Source organism: Triticum dicoccoides, chromosome 7B, assembly GCF_002162155.2.
Source record: "Triticum dicoccoides isolate Atlit2015 ecotype Zavitan chromosome 7B, WEW_v2.0, whole genome shotgun sequence".
NCBI lineage: Eukaryota > Viridiplantae > Streptophyta > Magnoliopsida > Poales > Poaceae > Triticum > Triticum dicoccoides.
The window spans coordinates 342,613,911-342,620,095 of record NC_041393.1 but is presented as its reverse complement, the minus strand read 5'-3'; the positions used below and the strand labels follow the sequence as shown (position 1 = coordinate 342,620,095).

General features: G+C 47.6%; 1 long non-coding RNA gene across 1 annotated transcript; it reads right to left on the bottom strand.

Moving 5' to 3' along the window:
* Window positions 1-435: 435 nt before the first annotated feature.
* LOC119335277 lies at window positions 436-2,363 on the bottom strand. Its single transcript, XR_005161794.1, has 3 exons — window positions 2,124-2,363; window positions 1,833-2,031; window positions 436-1,525 (listed from the first exon to the last, which is right to left on the bottom strand). It is a non-coding gene; the product is annotated as an uncharacterized LOC119335277 (long non-coding RNA).
* Window positions 2,364-6,185: the final 3,822 nt, after the last annotated feature.

Genomic DNA, 6,185 nt, shown 5'->3' with positions numbered 1-6,185 from the left:
AATGTGTACATCTTTCTTTGTAAATATATATTAACTGCGGCGTTTAATCTTATTAGTAAATTGTCAATGCGTACATCTCTTGTGCAAGATGCATCACATAGGGTGAGAATAAATGTATCATTTCCAGTTTGCTTCTATATGTTACTTCTTATATGCAACAAAGTTTTAAGATGTAATGCCTTTTTTCTGTTTGGAAAGCTGATTATTGTACAATGCAAATGAATAAAATATAAACCCTCTTTAAGGGTATATACTCCCTCTGTTTTCAAATAATTGTCTTTCTAGCCATCTCAAATGGACTACAACATACGGATGTATCTAGACATGTTTTAGAGTGTAGATTCACTCATTTTGCTCCGTATGTAGTCACTTGTTGAAATCTCTAGAAAGACAATTATTTAGAAACGGAGGGAGTAGTTGACAATCCACATGGTATACTTTTATTTAAATTCACTGCGTATAACAAAGACACCACCTATAAGCATTACATATTGCCGGGGTGCGTAGTATGGGAACTCCTCAGTTAGACCAAACCTATGATTACTTTTATTTAAATTCACTGCGTATAACAAAGACATCATCTATAAGCATTACACCGGGGTGCGTAGTCTGGGAACTCCTCAGTTAGACCAAACCTATGATTATTCAAAGAGAATCATACTCAAAGATACGGCAGCACTAGGGTTCTCAGCATAACGGCGCACTGCCTTCTCGAAAGCACTGACGCGCGGTGGACACGGGGCTCTACTAGGTGCAGCAACAGCTTCATCCAGTCCTCAATCTGCAACAACCGCTTTTTTTTTGCTTCATTACAGCCGAACATACTAAATTTGACAGCAAATACGATCAATCAAAACATGCCTTAGCAATGCAATTAAAATTTTGTGGCTCTTACCTACAGGAATGCCAGAACTTGCCTGCATCTAAATCTGTACAATTTTTTCAGCCCAGAAACTGGCATGTGCTTCACCATACTACAGCCCACACAAACTTCCTTTCCATTCCACATGATGGTTTTTCAACACCTACCTGGCCATACCTAAATTCTTTTTGCACATCCATTACTACGCTAAATCATCCCACCTGCCTGCCATACTGAATTCGCCTTCTATGTCCTACGGTGGAATGAACTAACAAGCATCAGGCTTACCTCTTGTTCCATCCAGGGGCATGTGGATTCATCTTCACCGTGGAGAGTTCCGAGACTTGTGGGGATCTGTCCCTCCCTAAAGCCATCCGCACCACACTCCCTTCCCGAGATTAACCGAATTAACACTATTTCCCGCATGCATTCGTCCTCTCGACATTCAGCCGGCTCTTCTCATATCGGATGCCGAAGCCTTTCGCCCATGAGTACAAATTATAGAAGTCACAAGCCTCACCTGGAGAGTCTGAAAGTAGTGCCAAGCACTGGTGTGATCACATTCTCGGCTGGATTGTCGGCATAACTCCGAATAGCCTTCTCAAACACACTGACGCGATTGGGCAGGGTGTTCTTCTCGGTGCCTCAGCCCTAATCCCCAGCCTGCAAACGCATCAAACTTCACATATTAATTGCCTGGATTTCAGTAACCAGCATTTCCTTATATGAAATGTCTCATGGGCAGTAAGCATGATTCCCTGAATATCACTGCAAACGTAGCAAATTCACATATTAACTCCCTCAAATCGACAATCAGCATTTTCTCATATGAACTGCCTGGGTTCAGTAAACACGGTTCTGCTTGCTGACAGCAACATCACTAGTTGTTCTAATGGCAGGATTTACCCACTCATTCTAACTATTATGTAAATTCCTATTTTACTGATTGAAATACAAATCCAACACTAACCTCTTAGTCCAACCAGGCGGTTATCCCTCCTGCACACCAGCGCTTCATTGGTGGCGAAAATCTGAGCGTCCGCGCTATCCACCGCTCCTGGCTGCTACACCTGCTGCTCTTCCACCGTAGCACCTCCCCTCAGCCCAGGCGCTACAGCGGCCGGCACCATTGCACCAAGCTCTCTCCTAGTTCCTCAAGGACACTGGATCTGATTCAAGCCAAAATCAAATCCGTTCAGCCACCAAAGCCATACGGGTAAGATTTGCGACGAATCCACCAGGGAAACAAAGATCTACGTACCTGCCGCTTGGATGCATCGGAAACTCCATGGTGGATCGCCGCCGGCGCTCTTCTCTCTCCGCCGAAGACTCCCCTGTTTCCAAATGAGCACCGCTCTGGGCAAAGAACACTCTGGATCCTGCAATCAATTTGTCTGCCTGTCCCCACCCGACGGAAAAGCTAACTTCCAGGGCCATGGACCAGGCGGGGACACGCGATTCTGATCCACGTCCCACCTCCGCTGGGACTAACGGACGCCGACCCGAACGTTAACTCTGGCCCAACCTCAGCCCTGTTGCGAATGTATTTATCTACAGTGTGCATTTTTCTAGCGCCACTCCAACGCCCGTATAAACAGATGGCTCAGATCCAGATGCACTGTCGAACATCCAGGATAACGAGCTCATTTGAGCTCGAGCTCAATTACTCCATGTAGAGCCATCATGCAAAAGCCGCTCAACTCCCGGAGAACCTACGATATCTCAACCATGTATGCCTGATAGGAAGGCCAGAGTGACACATACAACCATCAAGGAAAAGTTTCACAACTCTAGAGTAAAATGATTATGCAAATATTTTACGTTCACTTAGAATAATTTGTAGCCTTAATCGCTTGGAGACCAGCAGAGTGAGAAACAAATTGAATAAACGGTAGGGATTTAGCACTTTAGAGTTGTGATATTTCAACGGCTTAGATTTAATACCATTAGGGCACAACTCATGCAGTAGAATATATTTTTAAGGGCAGTACTCTGCGCCGGCGCACCAGCGCGAGTTTCGGCCGGTCCAACCCGAGCCGCTCGATCTGGACGCGCGGGACCGTCTGATCTGTCCCGCATCCCCTTTCGTCATCCTCCGCACAGGAAAAAAAGGGGGAAAAAGCGAGCGCCGCCGCAGCTCGCGGGATCCCGCACGCTAGCCCCCCTGCTCTCCTTTGGACCCTCGTTACTTCTGCTCGCCGCCGGCGCTCGCAGCCTAGCCGCCGCTGGCGAAGCAAAACGCCACCCGCCTTCACTGTCACCGGCGAAGCAAAAAATGCCGGTTCCAGCAAAATCAAACGACGGTTGGAGCAAATTTTAGGCTGGTTCCAGCAAAATCAAAACAAAAATAAAAGGGAGTGGTAGCAAAAACTCCTGATGCTTCGAGCAAGACTCTGGTAGTAGCAAAATGGCAACTCCTATAGTAGCAAAAATCCGAGACGGTTGCAGCAAAATGAAAGCCATCGCCGCTTGGTGGATGTAACAAAAATTATCTTCGGTTCCAGCAAAATCAAAATATGATTGTAGCAAAAATTGTCTTCGTTTCCAGCAAAATCAAAGCATGGTTGTAGCAAAATTGACTGGAAAAAACAGGCTATGTCATGGAGATGGATGTAGCAAAAATTCACAAAATACCAGTAGTAACAAAACCCAAAATGGTTGTAGCAAAATGGTTCGCTGGTTCCAGCAAAAAATCACCATGGTAGCAAATTTGAGGTGAGTGGGTGGTAGCAAAAACATGAGTCGGTTCCAGCCAAAAAACAACATGGTGGTAGCAAAAATCTTGTTGCGGTGGTCATGGACAGGAGCGCGACCAGCTGCGGGCAGCCATGGCGATGAGCGCTGGTTGCAGCACGCTCGTCGCCGCATGCAGTAGCGGTGTTTGGGCTGTCGCGGCGGCGCGTGTGCAAGGACCACCCCCTTACAGTAGCTCCGCGAGAGAAAAATGGGCAGCATCTGATGCCTTTAGTAGCACCGCTCATGGTGGTTGTGCAGGATGGAAAAAAGGAAGGAAGCACCACCGGCTATGGCTGCTATAGAAAAAGGGAAGAGAAGGAGCAGATCTTGATGGGGGCAGGCGGGAGGTTGAAGGAGAGGGAAGAAAGAAGATACGGCTAGGAGTCCATGGGAAAGGATAGGATAAGGATAGATAGGATAAGGATAGGAGCGGGAGGGCGGCTGCGGGAGCAAAAAAGGACACGTGGCTTGCGTGGTGTTCGCTGGATCGGGGCGATCGAACGTCACGCACGAGACCGGCCCAATCGCTAGCCGGTGCGCCGGAAGCCAACGTTTCCCTATTTTTAAGCACCCACGCAATACTAGAATCATCCCTTCCTATAACTAAAAAAAAATCAAACCTTCCTAGACAAGTCGATGTGGACAAGTCGGTCAAGTTCGTACAAAGGCAAAGTCCTGCTCCCCGCACAAAAAAAGAAGGCAAAATCGGACGCGGCTAATATGCACCCGAGCTCATATGCTCCCGCGTGAACAGTAAAATCGAAAAAAATCGAAAAACATTCAAAAATTTCCAATTTTTTTTGAGAGAAACATTGACAAAAGTTCTAAGTGCCTGCAAAAATTCGTCATGAAATCACATTCCTAGAAGGCGTGGCAAAAAAAAAAACAAATTTAGTGCTTCCTATTCCATTGTTGGCTTTATTGCTTGCGAGTGGCTTGTTCAAAGAAGAAAAAGAAAGGAATGGCTAAACGCAGCAAATAAAAAGCTGAAAGGCATGACCATCGATGTGGTTGTAGATGCCCATCATCTTTGTTGAATACAATTCATTTTTTGTTGGCGTCGGATGCTAAAAAAAGAAAACAAATTTCAGTTGCAATAAATCTTTCTGGCTGGCATTCTATAACCACCCTTGAGTACTTCCCCACCCCCCCTCGTTGCAAGCGGCCATGGTAGCCGACGCTCGGTGGGATGGAGGTCCGGATCCTAGGCCTAGTGGTGAGTGTGTGTCTCTCTCCGACAAAAAAAGTGATGTTGTGTTTTGGATCTTGTCCTAGTGGTTCTTCACCTCTTCCTTGAGGTCACGCTGGTGGCGAAGAGGCAGAGGCTAAGATAACCCCCAACGGTGAATCCTTCGGGGCATTCCTCAGTTGTCTCCATGGTGAAGCTTAGGCCTTTTCGGTTTTGTCCCCGCTTCTCTCTCTTTTTCTGCTGGAATAAATCCCAACCAGATGGTGCACTGGATGAGATGTTCTCTCCTGAAGAGATTGACCAAAAGGAGATGTACATGCGTGCCACTTGTAGGAGGTCTCTCTGCCGCCTACCTTCTCTTGAGGCCACCAAGGTGGTGGATGAAGAGGAGTGGGGAAGCACTGAGCTCAAGATTGATGATTGAGTTCGAGCTCACCAACAGAGGATTCCATAGTGGAGCGATGTTGTATGGTCAGCTGCCGGTCTTCATTGAGCCTCTCCTTCTTCTGGCCGAAGGGCGAACACCCCCTTTCCTCCTGGATTTTTAAGATAACTAGTATGAGTTAGTGTTGCAATTAGCATGAAGTAACATTGTGTAATTAGTGCTTAGTGCTAGAATATAGAAGGACTAGAGTCCTCTCTTGATTATCCATAATCTATTCATTTGTAACTAATGTTGTAATTCAAGCTATATAAACAGAGCACTACTGCAACGCCCCGAATCCGATGCGCCAGGTGTCTTTCAGTTATTCGCCGTCGTTTACATGTCATTTGCTTGCGTGTTGCATTTTGCCATGTCATCAACTGCATTTCATCTGCATGTTTTTCAAAACTTGCATCCGTTCGGGTTTCCCCGATTCGCTCCGTTGTCCGTTCCGAGCACAGGCACACTCGCATGCACCCATTGCCCCTCTCAGACCTTGTTTCGTGAGCCATAGAAAACCGTTCTCGGAATGGGCCAAGATTTGCCGAGTGGCCTTGGTATATCACCGGTTGACCGCCATCAAATTTTGTTCCATTTGGAGGTCGTTTGATGCCCCAACGGTTAACCGAGTTAACCGAAACCCCCTTTTCTTTTGCAGCCCAACACCCCTCCACACAACCCACCTAGCCTATCTAAACCCCCTCCATGCTCTCCTCCGTTCGATCACGATCGTGTGGGTGAAAACCGCACCTCATTTGGACTCTTCTAGCTCCCTCTACCTATAAAAACGTCCCCTCCCCCTCCATTTTCGGGCAAAACCCTAGTCTCCACCTACCTCCGCCGCCGGACATGTCCGTTTCCCGCCGGACAAAACCGCGCTGCCGCCCCGATCGCCTCCCCTCGTGCCACATGGCCCCGGCCACCGCGCGCCGCCGCCGGCCCACCAGGCCCGGGGCGGGCCCGCCGAGCCCATC